This window comes from Sceloporus undulatus, chromosome 4 (assembly GCF_019175285.1).
Source record: "Sceloporus undulatus isolate JIND9_A2432 ecotype Alabama chromosome 4, SceUnd_v1.1, whole genome shotgun sequence".
Taxonomy (NCBI): domain Eukaryota; kingdom Metazoa; phylum Chordata; class Lepidosauria; order Squamata; family Phrynosomatidae; genus Sceloporus; species Sceloporus undulatus.
The window spans coordinates 137,166,686-137,190,974 of NC_056525.1; the positions used below are offsets into that span (position 1 = coordinate 137,166,686).

Here is a 24,289-nt window from a genome sequence, read left to right on the forward strand (position 1 = left end):
CTCAAAAAGCTGTGGCAAACGACTCACACCAGCCTATACGCCTGCTGACTGGCACACAGTCACAGCTGACACCAACTGGAAATTATGTCATGGAATCACATGATGCAACGGGCAAAGAGCAATCTCCAGTCAAGATTTTGTGTTTCAATCTGTCTATCATTTTTGGTCTGTGTAACTATCCCTGTTGAACAAATGCCCAGGGTGGAAAAAAAAATGTTCTTCTGAAATCCTCTTCTTAAACTCAAGACAGATTTTTTTTGCTCTGGAAAGATCCAGGCCACTAGTTCAAACTACATTTGTTTAAAACTATGATCCGTATACACAGATTCTTTATTTATGTATGATTCCTAGCTTCTTTATAGCTAGGAATCATACATACAGTTGGAAGGGCTATCTAGTCCAGCCACTTTAAATGGCAGGTGGCCAGAAAAGATAGCCCATCCAACTCTATGATTCTTTCCTTCTCAGAGTTAAAACAAGAAGATCCCAACGTGTGCCCACCAATGGATGTTATAAATAGGGTTAGACAATGGACAAGAAGCAAGGGCCAATTTCCCATCGTACATTTCCCCAGAAGGTCGCAGTGCCACATTTTGGTGTTTCTGAAGTGATGCGTCAACACTTCTGGTTACCGTTTTGGGTAATTATTTTCCAATTTTTTGGATGTTCTGAGGCTTTGGAGGAGCTTTGGAGAGTAAAGGGAAGCAAAGAAGTGTAGGTTGGGAATATTTTGGGGGTGGGGGGAGAATTGATCAAAAATTGGCCAAAAAAATTGAAACTAGGCTGGGGGCTTGGGGGTGCTTCAGGGGCCACACTTAGGGATCTGCAAGCTGCACCCTGCCCACCCCCACTATAGAGGAATAGGCTGTGTGATTTAATTTTCAAAGTTTACAGACATCATGCCTGTAAATATTTGCTTCCAAGTAAAACGGTAATGCCTGTTAAACTCTTAAGAGCCATAAGATGGCCCAATATTTAGATTTCCAGTTTATATGCACTGGGGGCAGGACTTCAGCTACTTTAGTTTCCTAAACTGAGCTCCTTGGCCCTCCCCCTGACCAGCACAACTGCACACAAAGAATTCAAGACGTTGTCAGTGCAAAATAAGGATTCCGTTTCTTTTCAGTTCTTAAATTTTGTTTGGTTTTTGTATTGTTGCTTATTTAGTTAGTTTATATCCTGCCTTCCTCCTGGCATAGGGTCTAAGTCAGCTTACAAAACAAAGTATAGCTAAAATGTGCAGAAGTTTTTTTTTTAAAGTCAAACACTTCTGTAGAAAGCACCTATTAAAAATAATTTAAATTGCAACATAATAATTTTAAAAAGATAACAGCACAGGGCATCCATTAAAAGATCCTTCTGCCACAGGAGTAAGAGCCAAAGCCTTGCCTAAATATAAAGGTCTTTGCTTGCCTGCAGAAAAATGAGTAGAGAGGGTGCCAACCAAGTGTCCCATAGAAGGACGTTGCACACCCTGGGAGCTACCAATGGAAAGGAGGACTGAACATTACGGAGGATCACAGTGATTCCCAAACTCTGATCTTCCAGTTATTTTTGACTTCAGCTCCCAGAAGCCAATGGTCTGGGATTCTTGGAGCCTATCTCAAAGACACCTGGAAGGCCAGAGTTTGGGAATCACATAAGATCTTGAGCCACACTAACATTTGAGGGAAAATGTGGCCTCAGAATGTTAAATCCTCCTCCATGGAAGCAAAAAAAAGTCATACCCCCATCCCCAACCACGATACTTATAGTTTCCACTACTCTAATTGCCACCACTCCTTGTAAATAAGGAACTCAGGAGGTGAATGCTGTAACTATTGTAGCCAAGAGAGTCACACAAAGAAGCCAGAGTGAAGCATGAGCATACTTGGGTGTGTCCAACATTTGCGGAAGGTCACTCCTCACTACACCCCTAAAAGCCATGCTCAGTAGCCAAAGACAGGTAGAAAAGAAAATGGGACACAGCAGTGAGGAGGGAATAGTGGTGCATGGTGGGAAGGAATTGAAGGCAGGAAAAGTCCTTTTCAGAGGGAAGACATAGGGCATCATTTTGTGGCAAAAACCCACTATCACTCCGTAACAATAAACTTAAGTTGCTGGGTCCCTCATCTGGGACATTTACAATTTAGGATTGTATTATAAAAAATGCAACCAGTCTTACAAAGGACACCAATTTTGGCAATACATTTTATTTATTTATTTTGATACATTCTATTTATATGCCGCCTTTCTCTCACATTGGACCCAATACATAACTGTTTCCAAAAATTGCAACACTGCCTTTCTACTAATGAAAAGCACCTGCTTTGTCCAAATTAAGCTCCCATTTGATTGTCCTCCCCCAATCCATTACCAACACACAGGCGCAATACGCTCATCCAGTCAATTACCAACATCTCCAATTTACACTGGCAGCTGCTATTATGGTAAAACAAAAATAAAGACATGCAAGGAGATACAGCTGAAAGGACACAACACAAGCTTCGATGAACAATTCTTCATTTTGCAGCATACTTCCATAATTTTCTCTGATCACACAAATCTGGGGATTTGAAGATTACAAACTGAGGGATGGAATTAGCAATATATAGCCTGCATAGCTATTTTAAAAAAACAAAACAGATGAAGGAAAATATTTTAATGTGTAATGATGAAACGTATGCTAACTGAAAAGTAACAAGAAACTCCTCACAAGGTCAAAAAAAAAAAAAGCCAACAACAACCAACATTTGGAATATACTGACAGATAATTCTGCTCTCAACCCAAAAAACTGAGGGCTGAAGCAGATGTGGTGAGCATTCCAGATGCTTCTTGTTACATATAAATGCATATATTCCATGTACCTGCCTATTAACTAGTGACACCTACCTGAAAGAACCATCAAAAGCTACAAATACACTTAAGCATTAACCAAAGTACAGTCCATCCTTCCCTTACGCGGGGGGATCTGTTCCAGACCCCCCCTGCATAAAGGAAAAAACGCGGATGCTCAAGCCCCATTCAAATGAATGGGGCTTGTGCCCGCAGAGGCGTGGCAGCGGCATGCGGGGCACACGCCATGGGAGCGGGCGCCATTGTTTCCTTCCAGCACACGCCTCCCTCACTTCCATCATGGCTTCCAGCATATGCTGGAATCCGTGTAGAATGCACCCGTGTAGAACGTGGGTGCACTGTACTTGTTGCTTACATTTGTTTGGTTCCATTCACATCTGCACTAAAGACAAAATGACTCATAATAAGATGGTCAAAACTCAGCTCAGAGTTGTTGTCTGGGGTAAAGAGGGGGCTATCACATTGGCAATGGCTGCTAAGGATCAAACTGTGGGAACTCAAGCCAACTGGCTGGATCTGCTCCTACAACTTTGTATTCGTAGACAGTTGCTCTTGGGTGAAGAAAGCATCTATCTGGCTTGAGCTGGGATGTCAGTCAGTTGACTGATCAAATACTGTCAACTAATCATCAGTTATTTCACAGCAGCTCAATACTGTCAAATATTCCATTAAGCCAGTGGTTCTCAACCTTTCATCCTCCATTTGTATTGGACTTTGGATCACTGAAGTCCTAGACAACTTGGTCAATGATCAGAAATCATGAGAACTTAAGTCCAAAATTTCTGGAGGACCAAAGGCTGGGAACCATTGCATTGATCCAAGAATGCCACTGTAGCTCTTTTACATCATGATGTCATTTGTTAGGGCAGAAGTTTGAGTCCCTATTACCATTTCCCTTGACCACAGCAGGGCAAACTCTGCAGTAAGAATAGGCTTTGCTCACGTTCATAGCGATCTTGTTGTTGTTGGGTGCCTTCAAGTCATTTCCGATTTATGGCGACCCACTCATGGAGTTTTTGTCAAGTTTCTTCAGAAGGAGTTTGCCATTTATGTAACAGTATTAATTCATTATTGGTATATTTCAAAGTTAGCGTCTTTGGCCTAAATACAATTTTAAATTCCACCTAGGCTGCATCCGCACCGCAGAAATAATCCAGCAGAAAGCATAAATATTTTAACTGCCATGATTCAATGCTGTGGAGTTCTGGGGACTGTAGTTTGTCATGGCACCAGAGCTCTCTAACAGAGATGGTTAAATGCCTTACAAAACTACAGTTCCCAGGATTCCATAGCAGTTAAAGTGGTGTAAAACCAGATTAATTTTGCAGTGTGGATGCAGCCCTAGATCCTTTGAATCTATGTTACCTTATGTAAGTAAACCCCACACTTGTGTTAAGTTCCACTGATCCAATGGGTCTTCTCCACAGGAGACTAATAAGTGGACTTTGGCTATTCTTTCAAAATTTATTTATTTCTATCCTCCCTTGGGACTCACAATATCAGTTAAACAAAATACAATTAAATCAGTGTATAATACACAAGGTTCTTTAAAGAAATTAAACAAGCAATTATATCAATTAAAACATTAATTTCAAACAGTTTTTAAAAAACTGTTAAAAATATTTAATTTTTTTAAAAAAAAACCTGAAAGACCTTCTGCAACAAACAGTTAACATGCAAAGACTTATGTAAACAGAAAAGCCTTTACCCATCCTTGGAAGGAGAGAAGGGGCCAACCCAGCTTCCAAAGCCTCGGAGCAACCCACCAAAAAGGATTTCTTCAGTGTCCTCACCAAACATTCCTGTGATGGTGGGGAAACCAAGAGAATGCCCTCCCACCACCCAAAATAAAAAAGGTTTTCACTGTTTTAATGAAAAGGTTGTATAAAATGTTGTTTAAATGGAGTCAATGCTCGGGCACTGCAATCCTATACATTCTAATGAGATGTCCCACTGGGTTCAATAAGACATACTTTCAGTGACGTGAACTGACCAACATGTAAGCAATGCAATGAACAAATCTTTGTTTAATAGCCAGTCAGCCAACTTGACATCCTACAGATTAGAGAGGATGAAAAGAGGTTTAATGATGCAGCTACTTTATGAAGCTAAGCGAGTTTGGGTCCAAAGGTATAAATTCAGGTATACTTAGAATGTGATCACAGAAGAAACTTGAATAAATTGTAAATAAATTTAAATAAATGAAATTATTTTTAAAAATATTTTATTTATAGTCTTTATAACATACGAATAAAATATAGCTAATAGTATTATTTACATACTAATCATTTCTAGTAATCAGTTATGTTTGTGAGAATGAAAACCTTCTACATTCATAATGGTTGAAAACCAATTTCTTCCTTTTAACTCTTAAATTTTAAAAATAAAGCAACCCTGATTGGAAGTGTGTACTTCATCCACTATTTTCATAAAAAGCTGGAATCAAAAGGACAAATGGGATACATCTAATCAACCACTATAGATATACAGTAACACCTGTAAGAACATCTGTAAAATACCTCAGGCGCTGAGGAAGACCTTAGTCGAAATGCATTTGGCTGTGAGCAGATGGTGAACTGATATCATACAGAAGCCAGCTGACTTCTTTCCTATTAAGGATTATATTTCTATCATTGGTTTCAAGAGTTTTTACATCTTTTTAGACTACAGATGTTTCCTTTCCTTTAAGAACTTTGGTTTTCCATTATAAAATTTAATGGCTTGTGTATTTTTGGTGATTGTAGTAAACTGTATAACTCTGGCTTGTTAGTTTGTCTTTAAAAAGATTAATATATTTTTAATAAGGAATTGCAATAATTAGTAACAGATTTTGCTATTCAATCACACACAGAAACACCTACACAATACAGTATAGGAATTATTTGTAGACCAATAACAAGTGGAAACAATGTAGAATCTTCAAACACTTCAAAAGCTTTCTTAAGATGACGAAGAGAACAACTATCAAACTACAATGATCACGGTAAGATTTCAATCCATGTCTACACCTAGTTACTGCAGCTTCACTTTTAAACTCATTAATAAAATGTTTACTATTTTATTAACTATTTCCTTCAGACTAAAATGATTTGATTCCTAACTGATTTACCAGCTTTTTTGCACCTCTGGAATTTCTCTCTCCATGTATGGTTGGCATCTATGAGCATGATTCTTATATTATAATGTTGAATAAAGCATTGGTATTTCTTCCAGTATAGGGACAATTACCAATGTGAGACACATGATCTCCATATGGGGACAACTGCTGCAACAGGGAAGATATGAAGGTTTTGTTCCAAACATTACAGTGATATTGTGGAATAAAAACATTTTCTAATCTGTTTTTTTTTTAAAGAGAGGAGTCTGAGTATTTTTGCTGCAAGTCTTTTGGTGATGAGACACTTGATTGCTCTTTCTTGTTCTTAAGATTCATAATTAGTTCAAAAAAAGTGGAGATAGTTTGAATTTTGAAGGGAGGGATCTGAGGTGGAATGAGACTTAATGATTCCTGTAACATAAAAAACAGAACTTTAAGCCTGTCACCACTGTATTTCTTGACAAAAGCTCTATGTCTTTAGTACCTGTGCAACCGGCAGACGTTAAACTAATGCATGTCTTCAAAGAAAGTCCAGTGATAGGAAAATTTGTACTGGCTGAATTTCTTCATTGTTTTTATTTCTGATAATGACACAGAAAAAATGTCAATGTTAGTTGTAGGTACTACAAATTGTATGTTGGCAGATAAATCACAGCCATGTACCTGGAATTAGAGCTCATCTTTAGCCACAGAGATGCTTCCATTCTTCAGTGTTTTAACAAAACGTATTCAGATCTTAACTCAGAGGTACTTCTGAGTATAGATAGATGATGCTAGGCATCAATATGATAGTTCCTACAAGCCACCACTATAGTTCAAATAGCAACATGGAAAGTTCAGACACAACTAACTGTGTAGCAGACACGTATTGTCAGTATATTTTGCCTTGGCTGTGATTACTGTGCATGTAAATTGATATTTTAAGGGAGAGAATGACTGATATAACATGGGAAATGGTCCTCCCACAGAGTGAACCACAGGATGATAGTTCCAGACTGGATCAAACACAATCCTGTTTTGTTTCTCTTAAAATCATTATGCCCAGCTAACTAACCCTATTCATACCAGCTACTCCAAACAATTCAATAAACTCAAGTGTTTGCCCACTACCTAGCTTCTGGCCTCCTGATCCTTATCTGCATAACAAACACTCTCATGCATAACATAAAAAGACCCATTCCACTAAGCATGGGGCAGGAGAGAGGTAGCATTCAGAAGTCAATTCTTCTCACTGGCAAAAGACACCTGTTGTGATTTTGAATGGAGTCCTATCTTCAAAATGAAGAGGTATTTTCAAAAACTTTTGTTGGCTACAACAGGAAGGACAGGGTATTGATAGGTAAATCGCAAGTCAGAAATAGAGCATGAAACCTTTCAGAACCTTCATTTAACTCTTTTTTTGCCCAAGGCTTTAAAAATAATGTCAGCATCTCAATCCTTATCCCTCACCTCTGACAAAACAAAACCTCCCTTTCCATCAGGAAATTTTATCCATTGAAAAATTCTCCTGAATCAGCTTTCTTCAACCTCATATCCCAAACCCACATATGCATCATACTCTTTGGCTTAATCCTTACATAGCTATTCTCTATTTCAACCAAGAAATAAACATAGTTGTCAACATTCATAAAACTAAATCCAGTACTTTACCTAAATGGGAACAGACCCATTGAACTAATGCTGACTTGGTAAACCAACACTTATGCTAACTTCCACTGATTCAGTTGGTCTATTCAAGTTGCAACAAACACATGGGTTTGTTTATTTTTAAGGTATTCTGTATCACTTCTCAACTCACCAAGATCTCTCAGGGCAATGTACAATGGGTAACAGTGTTTAAAATGTTAAACATCTCACTAAAAGTAATTTTAAAATAAACTAAAATGCCCCTTTAAAAAGTGATCCAGTGTGCTGTAGTGGTTTGAACCACTTCTTGAAGACAAGAAGAAACAGGGTGGCTTTCATAATAAGAAAAGATGTTGCAAAAGCAGTAAGAAGATACAATGCAAAATCAGATCGAATCATCTCAATAAGACTCCACGGGAAACCTATGAATATCACCATAAATGAAGTATATGCACCAACCAATGAGGCAGAACAAGAAGAAATTGAGAGATTTTACCAAGGAGTACAGGAAGAAATTGACAGAACATCAACACAGGATGTCAAGCTGATCATTGGAGATTGGAATGCAAAGGTTGGAAGTAAATAATAATAGTAATAACAATAATAATGTTTTATTTATAAACCGCTATTCGGCGTTGATCATAGCGGTATACAGATAAGAACTGCAATGACAAATACAAAATACAGGGTAAAAATTGCAATACATAAATAAAACTTCAGTAAAAACATTTCAAAATTACAAATTAAAACCATACATCAGATCCAAGCCAGCTAAATGCGCTCGATAATACTGTACATATAGGGGGGAGTCGCATAGTATCAAGGGACATCGGGGAAGGCTTGCCGAAAAGAAAAAAAGAAAAGAAAAGAAAAGAAGAATCAAAAACAGTTCGAAGATTTGGACTAGGCAAAAGGAATGAAGCAGGTGAGAATCTGATAATTTTTTGTGAAGCCAACAACCTATTCATTACAAACACATTTTTCATACAACCAGAGAAAAGGTTATACACATGGATATCACCAGATGGCCAACACAAAAACCAAATAGATTATATAAGCCTCTTACAGACTGCCAAAATAAAGCTGCTTCGGGCCTCTTTGGAGGTATGCTGTTTAAATGATCCATGCATGCTATGAATCTGGAAGCTGCACCAAAGCTGCACTCCAGTGCTTAGGAATGGAGTGTGGCTTTGGCGTGACCTCCGGACTCTTAGGACCCAGGCATCATTTAAATAGCATACCTCCAAAGAGACCCAAAGCAGCTTTATTTTGGCAGTCTGTAACAGGCCATAATTAGAAATAAAAGATGGTGAAGCTCTATACTGGTGGCCAAGACTAGACCAGGTTCCGATTGTGGCACAGATCACAAACTACTCATTTCAAAAATAAAAGTAAAACTCTGGAACAGAGCAAAACCAGTCATCATACCAAAATACAATTTAAACAACATTTCCACAGGATTCATTGACAATATAAGGAACAGATTTGTAGTGCTAAGAATAATAGATCATCAACTGGAAGAGCCTTGATCTGAAGCCGGGAACATAATAAAAGAAGAATGCTTAAAGACACTTCCAACAGACAAAAGGAAAGTGAAGAAACCATGGATGACAGATAAAATGCTACAAGCAAGGAAACAAAGGAAAGTTTAAGTACATAAACCTATGTATATGAAGAATATATTGTAAGGAAAGCAGGCTTGGACATGGAAGAGGGAGGAGTTAAAATAGAAGGAAGAAATATCAACTATCTGAGATATGCTGACAACACCATAATATCAACAGAGTACTACTAAGGAAGTTCAAAGAAGAAAGTGAAAAAGCCGGCTTACTGTTGAACATAAAGAAAACAAAAATAATGACCACAGAGAACTTACACACATTCAGTCTAGACAATGAGGAAACAGAAATAGTAAAAGAATTCTCATATCTGGGATAAGCCCCTCTGGACTCAGTGGAACTTATTATCATGTAGAAACATACAGCATTGCACTGTTCTATAACAGTTTTATAACATTTTAATTGTCCCATGTATCTGGTACAATATAAACAACGCAAAGCAATTTATGCTTTAAAGAAAGTAGACATTGTGCAAGACGCAGAAGTACAAGTGGTGCCAAATGGACTTGTAATTTAATATACAAGACAATCTTACACATCTGCTCAGAAGAAAATCCCACTGAGTTCAGTGAGACCTAAACTCAGATAAGCAAGTATATAGGACTGTAGTCCTAATGATGCATCCAGTTTTCCAAAATGATGGTGTCATCAGTGTAGGTTATCATCAGATTGTATGATGGATGGTTTTATCATGGAATATCTCCATCCTTGTTGAATGGAATCACTCCAATCTTCCTGAAAACACACTGATATTCAGACTGCTTTAAGTGAAGTACTTCCGGACACGGACACACACACGTGTAAAAGAAATAGCAGGTATGCTCATGCTCGCGCCGACATCACCTGGTTATTTTATCATACCCCATTCCTCCCACAGTCAGAACACTTGCTTGCCAAAACATACTTATGCTATGTATCTAGATTACATCAAAGGAGTAAAAGAAAGATAACATCAGTTCTTCCCTATTCTACACAAAATTCCCTTCATGGTATGGGGAGGGATATACATCCACATATTTCAACTCTATATTCTGAAAGTGCTCCCAAAGCTACCCCACTGGATGTGATAGTAAACAAGTAATTGTTATCCAAAATGACAGTCGCATATCTCTTTGAGGACTAGTGAATGAAGTGCATTACGATGTCACATTATTCTGCAGATCCACTTCCCACCCCACATTTCTGGCTACCTATTGCATGAAAGCACTGAAAGCCATGATGTGAGACTACATCACAGCTTTTACAAAGAACAGTTTTGTATTCCTATGGTGCCTTTTTAGAATGCACTCCCATCATTCCCATCCCAGAAGGTCACTTGTGAATGATCTCAGGGAAATCAAGTTTTAAATACTCCCATCATAACATTTATACTTCTAAGAATCTCCTCATCTGTACCTCAATATGACACTGCTGTAACTATACAACAAGTTGCAATGTTCCCAAACTAATAGAGAGCATTAAGACATAAACATTATCTTTCAAAATACCTGAAAGCTATGAGACTTTTAAGTCAGCTGAGGCAGATATTTAGCTGCTGCCCTGATGAAGAAAGACTGCATTTTTTTCAGGGGGGGGCAAAGGGGGGGAAAACTTAAGAAAAGGCTGCCAGAAGCACCAAACTATTGCAACTACTTTTCAAGAGTTAAGTCCCCCAAAACACCTCTGAAGTTGAAGCAGAGGCAGGGAAAAAAACCCTTCAGCATTATATTCTAGTTGAGCAATGGAGCATGAGTAACTAATGGAGGCTTTTCGTGGTCTGGTGAATTTAAGCTATGAGCTGAAAGTTTAACTATTAATGCACTTAGGGTGTGTACAAACGTACTTCAAAAGAGCATTCACCACAGGGTTTTTGTTCTTCCCATGGGCTAAGACTACCTTACTCACACCTTTTCTACCTTTTCAACTGATAGGAATTCCAGCATTGACTTAGCCCTCACACTTGCCTCTTCTCCATCCTTGAGCTAGTCTATACTTTTATTTTTAAAAGCATTTATACAAAAAATTTTTTGCGTGGAGATGACTCCAGTCTCTTCTTTTTAAAAAACTGAAAAGCTCTATTACTGTTGTTGTTATTTTTAAAGAAAAGTGAAACTGCTCCCAACTTGGGGAGAGAACAGTGGCATCCAGATTATCAGCCTGTCGGGATAGGGGACAGCCAAACTATACTGCCAACTAGTTTCCCCTGCAATCTGTCATGTAAAGAAATAGGGCATCTGACCAGACATTGTGAAGCCCACTTCCAGAGTGTTGCCTTTTTACATGTCCATGCAGCAACAATCCTAGAGCTGCTTTTGGATCCAAGATTCATAAAAACAAGCTGACCCTTTGCAAAGGGAGGAGGAGAAGGAGGCAGATAAAGACTGGTGCAGGTCAGCACAGCTGCCAAAGAACAAAGCAGATCAAGTGACCACACCAGCCTCCAGAGGAGGTGGTTGGCTGGCTGGCGTATACCCTGGGGATTGGGAGGTAGGAGGTGGCTGGCTCCAGCTTACTCGCTGTAAGCCTGGATGTGGCGATTAAAGCATGTGATGAAGTGGCAGCCAGACAAAGCGTGGAAACCTACTGCTGACAGGAAATTCAGATTCTTCTCAGCACAGAAGGCATTTGAATAGCAATCACAGGAGAAATGCTGGAGGGAATCCATGCTAGAGGCTAAGAAGGCAGAGCAAAAAATACAGGGCAATCCTTGTGCCAAGCAGTGCTGTCAAGGAGAGGAGAGCCATAAGTCCTCTTGAAACAAAACCACTGTAACATGCAAAGGAATTTTAATTTTCAAACACCAGAGTTTGCACTGTCACAGGGTTATATTCAGTGCGCAGGGAGGAGGGAGGGAGGACTTCACAAAAGCAACTGATGTGCTCCAAAGTCAAGCAAGTCTGCTATTTTGTAGGAACTTGCATTTTGTATTTTGTTAGCAACAAATGCTGATTTGCAGCCTTGGTTTCTTTTCTTTTCCCTTCCACCAGCAGAATGGGTAGATGGATAAGAGGAGGCAAAGGTGAATCATGTGTAAGGGATAACAATGAAGCTTTTTGCAAATAATGACAAGATTCCAGAAGAGTCAACAACACATGAGCAAGAGATCATGGAAACAGACACTTGAGGCTTGATATTTTCTCTGCAGCACAAACTCGTTTTCTAAAAATTCTTCCAAATTTAAAAGGCAGTAGGGAGTAAACTCTTGAGGGTTTACTCTTGAGGGTTTTTCTGGCAAAATGTATTGAAAAGGAAACTACTACCTTTCTTCAAATTAGTTCTATGGTGAAATAGTTCTGAAACAATGTAGGGTACTTTAATCAATGACAGCTGAAATGAAGCTGGCATCAAAGGGCTAATACAGGATTCTCAACCTCCTGTGAAAGCGTGAAGGGAACATTAGCAAGGGGGATTTCAGGAAGGAGTTGGGTTAATAATCCTTTCCCTGCAACCACTTGGCTGAGGAATCTGACCTCAGAATTTGGCTGGTGAAATAAATCACAGAAATGGAGTTAGTTGGCAAAGGAAAAGCAGTGGGTCAATCCAACAATCATGGTCATCAGACCCTGTCCCCCTTCTAGTGTTACTGACTTCCTACAGGAAAAATGACAAGAATTTGCTGGTTTTGTTGCTGTAAGGCCAAGGCACTCTGAGCACCTTGATAAAACTATAAGGGGCTGTACAGACATCTTTGGCTGGCCTGGGGGCAGAGTCGGGGTGTGTTGTCTACAGGATACACCTCCCAGCTCCAACCCCAAGCCGGCGTGACACCATGCACCAAACCACATGATGTGCAACATCACGGCGCTTCCACACGGAGTGTGGAAAAGCTGCAGCAATGTGACTATGGTGGCTTTTTCGTGGGGCAGAAAGGAACCGCTTTTTGTAGCTCCTTTTTGCACCATGGAAAGGTGAGATCAGGGCCATGGCGTGCAGTTGCTGCGGCCCTGATCTGGCTCTCAACCCCAAGGTCCAACAAAATTCAGCCTACTTCCCAATCCCTACTTTAAAGCTGTGGGAGGTTTGACAGTCACTATGCATTTGTTGGCATGATCCATGCCCACCCCTTAAGCTTCAGGTTTGGAAAGAAGGATTGAATTCTTGTTACATTTGGCAGAGGCAGGTGGCACACTTGTCATTGCCAACATAAGTATACAAGCCTGATTATCAGGAATGCAAATACAGTTATACACAAAATCTCGGGTTGTATACAGAATGTGCATGAAGAACAAATCTTGCCAACAAAACCGCATAGTAGGTTCACTTTAGAGTTACCAGAAGTCAGAAATGACTTGAAGGCACACAATAACAACAACAACAACAACACATACTGCATCCATAGGAATGGTAAAAGACTTGTCATCCCTAGTCAGTTCTACTACGTTGGGCACTAACATATGAGTACTGCTAGACCTGGAAGCCAAGGGCCAAAAAAGTACCAGAGAATTCAACAGTGATGCTCCAGAGTAATCTAGTTTACTCTCCCTGTTTGGCTGCCAGAAACAAAGGGTGAGTCATGGCTCACACTCTATGATGACCTTTGGTTTTAAGCAAATAAATATAACTCAAGTGAACTAAGTCACAGCAGTTGCATGGCTTTTTCTGACCACTGCCCAATACAAACTAAAAATGACTCCAAGCATTCCGCCCAAAAATCTTCCATCATGTGCATGAAGAATAAGGGGAACATTTGCAGTTTATGGAGGGTATTATATATGCTGGAAGAATTCTACTAGTCTGGGCTCTCACATTGCTTCTCATCCAGATGCCACAGTGTGACTGCTAAAAGCAACTGAAACAACATCCCCCAGAAACTCTGCAATACCAGACCTCCTAGTGGAGTTATAAAACTGTGTTAACAATTGATATTCGAAAGTTTCTCTAGATGTGCTGATCATATCAATAAGAAAGCTGCCAGGATGCCATTTCACTTTTGACACTGTGACTGATGCTAATTCTGAAAAAGCATCATTTTCCTTTTTGTTAAGTTCTACATAATAAAATAATAATAAAATAAAATCTTTATTTATAGCCCGCCTTTCCACAGATCAAGGCGGGTTACAATATGCAAACTACATAGTTGCACAAGCACTACAATATCATAATAACATAATAAAACATCAGTAAACACATTAAAAACACATTAAAGGTACAATTAATAACATTCAGTCTAGCTCAAGATGCAAAGCTGTAGAGGGAGAGGAGGAGTACAACTGGGACATTAGGGGAAAGCCTGCTGAAAAAGGAAGGTTTTTAACCCTTTCCTGAATAGGTCAAGGGAGGTGGCCAAGCGGAGCTCACCAGGAAGTGAGTTCCAGAACTGAGGGGCCGAGATGGAAAAGGCCCTCTGTGTTGTTATAGAATGTTTTGCATCTGGAACTCGCAACAGTTACTTCCCGGCCGACCTGAGTGTGCGGGGCAGATTATATGGAGAGAGGCGGTCCACCAAGTACCCTGGGCCCAAGCCATTTAGGGCTTTATAGGTAATAACCAACACCTTGTATTGCGCCTGGAAGCAAATAGGCAGCCAATGTAGATCTTTAACCACAGGTGTTATGTGACTGGCCCTGGAGGATCCAGTGACCAGTCTTGCTGCCATGTTCTGAACCAATTGTAGCTTCCGAGAGTGGTACAAGGGTTGCCCCATGTAGAGCGCATTACAGAAATCCAAGCGAGAGGTTACCAGAGCATGTACCACCGTTTCAAGGTCCCCCCAGCCCAGGTAGGGTTGCAGCTGGCGTATCAGCCGAAGCTGATAACAGGTGCTCCTGACTGTCGCATCCACCTGAGATGTAAGGTGGAGCGACGAGTCCAGGAGCACCCCCAGACTGCGAACTGAGTCCTTCAAGGGGAGCATGACCCCGTTCAAGTCAGGTGGACAAACATCCCCGGGCCGGGGGAGCCTATCACGAGTACTTCCGTTTTCTCTGGATTCTGGCTGAGTCTGTTTTCCCTCATCCAGCCCATTACCGACTCCAGACAGGCGTCTAGAGGAGAGATGCCATCCCTGGTCACTGCATCAGTCGGAGACACAGAGAAACATATTTGGGTGTCATCAGCGTACTGATAACACCGCGCCCAGTGTCTCCGGATGATCTCTCCCAGCGGTTTCATATAAATGTTGAATAGCATGGGGGACAGAATGGCTCCTTGAGGGACACCAGATGTGAGTGCCCTCTTACCGGAGCGCACGTCCCCCAGCTGCACCATCTGGAATCTACCCGAGAGGTAGGAACGGAACCACTGGAGTGCAGTGCCCCCGATTCCTAACTCCCTCAGGCGTTCCAGAAGGATACCATGGTCAATGGTATCAAAAGCCGCTGAGATGTCTAAAAGCACTAACAGGGACACGCTATCCCTGTCCATGCCCAGACGGAGATCATCGACCAGGGCGACCATGGCATACATCTTTCTAATTTAGTGGCATACAGTTTTGCAACTTCTGTTGGACTTCAAAACAAGAACACAAGGACACAAAGCTTGCATTATCTAAAAGTGACCTGTACATTTGTTTGCAAATCTGTAACAATGTTTCAGAGTGTGTGGGGGAGGGTGTGGGGGGTGAACGCGTATGTGTCTTCAAGTCGCTTGTCAATTTATAGGGACTCCATTAATTTTTCATACAGTTTTCTTAGGCTAGAAACACTCAAGAGGTGGTTTTGCCAATTCCTTTCTCTGAAATATATCCTACCACACCTGATCTTCATTGGCAGCCTCCTATCCAAGTTCTAACCAGGCATAACCCTACTTAGCTTCCAAAATCAGACAAGATCTGGTACCTTTAAGTTTCTACATCCTAGCCAAATGTAAATGGTTGCAAATCCTTGTAAAATTCAACTCAAAACTCTCAACTTCTCACATGTCAAGACATAATTTTTCACTAGACTTCAGAGATTCACTGTAATGCATTGGCAAGTTGTAATACCACATGGTTTCTTACTCAAATCTCACTTCAACATCATTGAAATCATTGAACATGATGTCTAAAGCACAAGTTACTCCTTATGCTGTTGCTGTTTTTTGTGCCTTTAAGTCATTTCCAACTTATGGTGACCCCAAGGTTTACCTATTATAGGATTTTCTTGGCAAGATTTGTTCAGAAGAGGTTTGCCATTACTTCCCCTTGAGGCTAAGAGTGTGTGACTTGCCCAAGATCACCCAGTGAGTTTCATGGCCAAGCTAGAATTCAAACTCTGCTCTCCAGAGTCATAGTCCAGCATGCAAAGCACTGGAGGGCTCTCCCAAAATATATATTATGGTAGTTGTTTTGTTTTGTTTTTAATGCTGGCACTGTCTATTTTTTTTTAAAGGGAAAAATAATTCTTGCAAACAAGCTATTAAATTGTGGGCTAGACAATGCTAGTGTTAGGTGGATTTGTCAATGATTGACCAATCAAATCTAAAGGGTGCTCACCAATGGCTCCTCTTCAATCTGGAGAGAAGTCTCCAGTGGGGTCCCACAGGGTTCTGTCTGGGCCCAGTGCTATTCAACATCTTCATCAATGACTTGGATGAAAGAATAGAGGGTATGCTTATCAATTTTGTAGATGACAGCAAATTAGGAGGGGTAGCTCATACCACAACAGGATCAAAATTCAAAATGCCCTTATAGATTAGAAAGCTGGGCAAAACTAACAAAATTAATTTTCAAAGGGAGAAATGTAAGGTATTGCACTCAGGCAGGAAAAAAATGAAGTGCACAGATACAGGATGAGGGACATCTGGTTTGACAACAGTACATGTGAAATGTGAACCACAAGTTTAACATGAGTCAACAGTGTAATGTGGCGGCTAAAAAGACAATGTGATTCTAGGCTTCATCAATAGAAGTATAGTGTCTAGATAGAGGGAAGTAATAGAACCATTCTATTCTGCTTTGGTCAGGCCTTATCTGGAATACTGCATCCAATTCTGAGCACCACGATTCAAAAAGGTTGTTGACAAGTTGCAGCATGTTTAGAGGGTGACCAAAACAGTGAAGGGTCTGGAAACAATGCCTTACAAGAAGAGATTTAGGGGGCTAGTTATGTTTAGCCTGCAGAAAAGACAGTTATGAGGTAATATGATATGCCTGCTTAAATATTTGAAAGGATGTCATACATAAGGTGGAGCAAATTTGTTTTCTGCTACTCAGGACTAGGCCCAGAGCAATGGATTCAAACTACAGCAAAGATTCCACCTAAATGTTAAGAAGAACTTCCTCCTGTGAACCCTACAATATAATAAAGATATAACACACCTCAAACCAGCATGTTTTCTAAATATTAAGATGGGAATAATTTAAGTGCTGGACTGTGGAGATCAGGTTTCAATCACCCCCTCAGTCATGGAAACCCAATGGGGTGACCCAAACACTCTTAGCCCCTGAAAATGCCATGACAGGGTTGCCTTGGGGTCCATAAGTTGGAAATATATTGAGGGCACACCACCATCACAACCACAACTTTAATTATTAATAGTCTACTCCCCTGGCACAAAGGTTCATATTTGGGTCTACTTCTAGATCTCTAATTGATTTGTAATAGAAATACACCAACCAAGAGTTCTAAATCCAAACTGTTTAACTATAGCAACAAGGAAAAGACCCTCCTTCACCCTAAACTATAAAGCTGAAATGAAAAAAGGAGATGGCAGCTAAGCTTGGTACACTTACCATTATAGCACTAAGATTCAACCTGGCAACATCCTATGGATTCTGGGATTTGCAGTTTACACAAAGGCCGTTAGAATTCTCAGCCAGAGAGCTCTAGTGCGTCACAATAACAAAACTGAGGCTACCATAGGACAGGTCTATTGCAAGTAAAGCAAAATCATAGCACTATTAACTGTGTAATATAAATGTTGCCGTATGTGTAATGATTGTAATCTCCATTCTTTTCCAGTACTCCGCAAAAATCCTTGCACTAAGGAGTTTATCAGACAAGGGGAATTGGAAGTATAATCAGATGGCAATCTGAACACAATCATGGGGTTTAACGTTATTGCATGATAACCCACTACACACAAATTCGGGCAATGGGAAGTCAGTCCGAACGCAATCATGGGGTTTCACGTTATTGCATGATAAACTACCACACACAAATTCGGGCAATGGCATGCTATTTTCGGGCAATGGAAAGCCAGTTCAAATGCAATGCGTATTCACATTATTGCGCGAAACTAGTGACTTTAAGTGAATGCGTTCTGGCCCCCCTTTCTTTTCATTCGAATTTAAGAGAAATTCCTCCCGCTTGATAAACTCCTAAGATTAATTTTAAGTGCACAGACACATTAGACCCCAAAACCTGACATCTGTTTACCCCTATCCTTGAGGCTAAGAAGCTAAAGAAATAAGATTATTTGGTGGATGAAAGAGGGCAAATTTTAAAATGACACCATAAACATAAAATTGATTTTAAAAGTGAGAGGGAAAGAGAGAGAACCCAGTGCCGCAATACTACACTATTAATAATCAGTCCTAAAAGAAATTCAGATGAAAGGGTTGTGTACATGCAGACACCTGCCAAATGCCCATTTGTTCAAAAGGCACCGCAGAATGAACTGAGTGGGGAACAGAGTTCATGTCCAGGCATGGGGCTGACTGTGTCCATAGACCTCATAGCAGTAGATTAATCTTCACTTCCTCTCTTCTTTCTGTCCACTCCAATCAGTACAGAACCTAGTACAGCTATGCACTATGATGGACTAAGTGTGGTCTTCAAGACATCACTGAACAACTCCTATAGTTTTAGACAGCATAGCTCCTGGTGAGCCTACTACAGTATCTGCCCACTCCAGAATCACATTTCATTTATAGACACAGCCAGAGAAGGAGACAACAGATAGCACATCACGCTTCAAGTCCGCCTTGTGAAAACCAGCACAAACATGTTTTCACAGAAAATCACTTCCACACAGCATGCTCTTTAAGAAGTACTGTTAAGAGGCTCACACCCACATCAACATTGTCAGTGATAAATGGCAAACTACTTACAGTTTAGTAACAATCTTCTTCAATTTTTCGAGATTTTTAGGACTAAACTGCTAAATTGACAAAGTACTTTATTCTACATATTTCAAACTTGCAAACTTGCTCTGGACTTTTGAAATGTAACGACTTTTTAGTAAAAATAAAACAACCTAAATAGTGCTCACTGAAATACTGCAACCCAAATATCTCTCCCCTAAAATCCAGACCTGTTCTATAGCACTTCTAGATGGAAACAGTCTGAAAATCCTGTCAATGTAAACAATGTTTAAAAAAAAAACATTAATTTCCTTTACCTATCTATTATATTACAAATTTAACATAGGTGATAATTCACAGCAGGGGGTTGGGAAAACTGATTGATAAGCTAGTTCTTGGTACACTCTGCTTAACTGCTTTACTAAATGACTGAGGTGGAATCCAGCAGTTTTTATTTTATTATCAGGTATTTACTTTATTATCAGGTATTTCTCTAGCATCTGTACACAACCAGAGCTTCAAGCAGAAGTTTGTTTGGACCTCACAACTTTCCCCCTTCAAAACAGGGATCTCTAGGTTTTTAAACAGTCACCGCTAGTTTCAAACATCTTGTCAGAAGCAGATGCCCAAACTAGATTGCCTCCAAACTTTAGAATCTGCAAAAACCCTTGTCTCTTGGAAAAAGAAAAGTTTTTACAGGCCTTCCAGTGCACACACTACAGAACTGATTTGGATTCTGAACTGATGGTCAAAAAAGCAAAACAAGAAGCATACATGCATTTGGTGTTTCCTGTCATTGCCTCCCTGCCATATTCACAGCAGCCCTATCTTTTTGCCAAGACTGCATAAGCAGATTTTTGGAAGCAAATGTCTCCTGATGCTTCCTCAGCCTTTTAATTTCATAGATTTGGTTGCCAAGCTGCCACTGCAGCTGGATCAGTCCTGGGGCTTCGGTCATCATCAGCCGACTGCCGTTTCTTCTTGGCCAAATTCTATGTGACCATATGTGGGCCCAACTGCACCTGGATCAACAAAGCTTATCCTGCAGCGTTCCAAGCCAGTTGTGACTATCTTATCTCCATGACCTTAGAACAAAGTCCATATTCAGCAACACTGCATTGCTTCTCTAGCTCGGTTCTTCACATTTTGCTTCATCTTGGTTTGTTCCATTTTTCTTTTGCTGCCCTTCATGTACACGCAGATGCACACACATACATCTCTAGACTGAAGATTGATCTCTTTTTAAAAAACTTAAAATCATGTAGAATATGCAGACAGATAGCTGTGCACTCCTACACACACAATAACTACTGGAGTGTGCAAAAATAGGAGGAGGAAATAGCCAGGGAAGCCCAAGGTCAGAAACACAGCTGGTGCCACAGTGAAAGCTTGGGAAAGAGGGGGATGAACACAGAAATACATCTGAACTGCTAAGAGTCATATGCAATAAAGCACACACACCGTGCACGCGCACGCACACACACAAAATGCTGTCCGTGTAGAGAAACCACAATGCAACTGCCATTATATGAGGAACTTTCTAGACATCACAGTGAGCGATAACATAGGAGAGCTAATAATTCAGGGTAGAGCTCAGAAGTATAGTCTGCACTAGCACATCATGTTAATGCAGAGGGTGGGTTGCTGTTAGACAATAAAGTGCTTTCCACACATACAGACGTGCCCAAGTTTGAAGCACAACATTGCCAGTGAAAGGGTTGCAATCCTGGGAAAGACCTCTACTTGAGACCATGAAGAGTATCTACTTGACAAATTAGGCAATACAGATCTACATGGATCTACTGTCTAAACTGGTACAAAGGAGCTTCCAACATACATGTGAAATGCAACTAATAAAAGTATAGGGCCAAGTGAAAATCCATGGTTATCTTGATGGGAATGGTCCACGATGAAGCTTTTCACACACTCCCATCCACACACGTTCTCTGGTGCAACCATGAGGATGCATACAGAACCTTTCACTTTTGTTTTCATTAATCACAGCTTGTAGTTTTATCCGAATCCAACAAATTTACTTAATTTTAACTACAGTTTGGCTGGATTATTTCAATTATCCATACTTAAAATGAACCCCATTTTAGGATTATGAACTCTAGTTACCCAAAAATAGGTGCAGATACTTCCAACCTCCTCCTCTAAACTAGAGCAAATCAAGGACAAAAGCCTAAACTTTACTATCCCACTTTCCTATCATGATAAACAACATCATGACTTACAACCAAGTTCCCCGGTTCATGCAACAGCAAATAATGTGTATTTGTTTAGAAAGCTAGCACAGTGTAGTGGTTTGAATGTGGACTAGACTAAATGAGATCAGGGATCAAATACCTCTGGATATCTCTATGCAAATCACATACTCTCAGCCTTAGAGGAAGAGAATGGCAAACCTCCTCTGAAGAGACTTTTACAAAATAGCATAAGGTTGGCATAAGTAATATTTGACTTGAAGGCACATCACAACAATTACGACTTTAAAAAAAATCTAACAGTTAGAAGGAGTCCCTGTAAATAAAACATTGTGTACAGCGAAGACCTTCTCATGTTCAGCACTAGCTACAGCATAAAATGTGCCTTTCATCTCACTGCAAACACAAGTTATCATTTGACCAATCCACATTTAAATATTTGAATTCTGCCATGTGCACTTTCCATTTACAACATATCAACAACACTTCCAGGCAAGTTCATTCATTCAAAGAGCTGTTTTCATTCACAAAACTACTAGCTACATTTAAATCATTCTTCCCATTTGCTACATTGATTTCATTCATCCAGTACTTTGAACTGTCATTTTCTCATAATGTACTGTGCCAGATTAAATGTACAGAAGTAGCACATTGCCTAGAAACTGAAATGCATAAAGTAGAGTTCAGCTCTAGTCTTTCCTGACAAAAGGATTTAAGGCAGGTTTTTCCTGCAAATTTACTTGCAGTATTACAGATTGTTGATTTAAACCTATCCATCTTCTGAAAGGCTCAAAGGATTATCTTCTTGGAGTGTATAACAAAACAGCCCCATCCTGCAACAAAGCCATTGGGCACTATGTTCTTGTATAGTGTAAAGAACACCTTATAAATTCACATTTGGGCTGAAAGATCTGGGAAGAAAAGGTACACTACTTCATACTTCTCTGCAATGACCAAAGCCATGCAAAATCATACACTTTCAAGACTTTTAAGGTCAATGAGCACATCAAAAGAAGCAACTTGCCTACAGGCTTGCCTTGAAGGTCTTATTTAGTTCTAGAACAATTTGATGTTCCATGACATCAGATTTTGTTCACATTTCTTGAATGTGAAAGAGCACCTACTTTTCAAAATGTGTTTTATTTTAATACCCCCACCCCCCCCCCCCACACACACACAAATCACTGCTGGTAGAAAAGAAATGTCCTTATTTCCATTTTACATATAAAATTATGTCATCAAAACTGTATTGTCGCTCTTTGGTTACATCCAAACAACCAAATCTTATTACATTTGAACCAGGAAAACCAACAGCATCCAATCAAATCAACACAAGAAGTGGTCACGGTTTATAGTTGGCTTAGTATCCTGACTTCCTTGGAAGCCATTAACCCTAGTTTTCCGATTTGGACATAAAAGAAGGCTAATTAACTTTTAGCTTCCTGGATTATTTTCCTGTTGGCACAAAGGGAGGAGTCAAGTGGCTGCAGGCAGGTGCAGGAGGCTCGTTCATTTCTCAATTTATTAAGCTCAGATTTCATCATCCGACTGTAGCCTCTGAAGGGGAGAAAACAAGGTTACTTGGAGGCCGCTTCCTGTGATTCTAATTATCCTATGCTCAAAAGCTAGCAGGAGGAACCTCTACCGATTCTCCTCCAAGTTTAGTTGGTCTTGATTTTTCAAAGCACAAACACAACACCCAAGTGTCCAAGACTTGAGAGATTTCTCTGAGCAGAAGACAAAAGAACAGCAAGAGCTGCCCTTTCCAGCGCTAATTTTCTTGACTTGTGCAGCCTGAAGTCAGGCCTCACATAGTCATGTTTTGCTCCCAAACCATTTACAAGCTTTTTCCAGGTTGAGGTGCAAAAAAAGATTCAAGGAACATCAGCGATGAAACAGGCAACTACTTCCCTCATATATTTGCAGGTAAATGAGGACTGAATTAATTTATAACAGAAAGGATACCCATGCATGTGACACAGACACAAGACACCTTGGCACTGATATATTTAGAGGGGGAAGCCGTACGTTATGCATATCAGTATCATTCATACTTGATGCGTACTCATATGCATTTTGTACTTCAGAACTGGAATAATATAACACTGAATCCTATTTGCCTGCACCTCCTGGGTCCACAAAGATAGCTTCCTGCGTTACCTCTTTAGCACTCTAGCCTACAATCTGAAGTTCCCTCAAAGAAGCAAAGTACCTTTTTCCTCTGAGACTTCACTGTAGAAAGACAGACAAGGTATGAATAATACTCCACACTGCCCAGGCATGGTGTGACCAAGAAAAATAAAAATAAAACATTTAACCATCATCAGGAGCATGTACTGTCATTAAATGCATTTCCTTTTCTAGCAGCTTCTCATTCTCCAACAGCCTGAAATTTAAGCCCCTCTGTATGCACCTCCAGCATCACTTGTTTTGGTTTCTTCAAGGCCACAGTAATGCCTAGTGGTTAGGATAACTTCTTCGGGTGCATTTACATGGGAATCTGCATATCTACAAGGTGCTGGAAACTCTGGGCTCTAGGCTTGGTTCTGTCTTCTTTGTCCCCAGCTCACTGCCTCACATTCACAATACATTTTACATTTGGTTTCCTGTTCAGTTTATATTTTCATTTCTGTGTTACTAGATCTTATCTTGTGAAGCTGCTCTGATATAATTACCGTTAGCTCTATGTTTTTGTTTTGTCCTGTTGTATTACTGTATTACTCAAGGTGTTATAATGGTTTATATATAGCTATTCTACTTCTCCATCCTTCATAAGTAAATCTATCTCCTTAATTTTTTGTGAATATGACTGTGCACATGTTATTCTGTAAAATGCACTGGAACTGCATCCAGTCCTTACCTTTGGTATTTTTAAGGGGGATTACACACACACACACACACACACACACACACACACACACACACACACACACACAGCTTATGTGTGTGTGTGTGTGTTGTATGCCTTCAAGTCATTTCCAA

At 40.0% G+C, this 24,289-nt stretch overlaps 1 protein-coding gene across 7 annotated transcripts in view; it reads right to left on the reverse strand.

Annotated features, from left to right (window-relative positions):
* Nucleotides 1–24,289, reverse strand: part of CXXC5 (CXXC finger protein 5) — an 80,348-nt gene that overhangs the window by 48,289 nt on the left and 7,770 nt on the right. Inside the window, exon 1 of one of the 7 annotated variants that reach the window (XM_042463535.1) lies at nucleotides 19,875–20,013. The exons of the other annotated variants lie outside the window; for them this stretch is intronic. The gene's annotated coding sequence lies outside the window, so the exon portion shown is untranslated. Of the gene's footprint in view, nucleotides 1–19,874; nucleotides 20,014–24,289 lie in introns of those variants that run through there. 7 annotated transcript variants of the gene reach the window in all.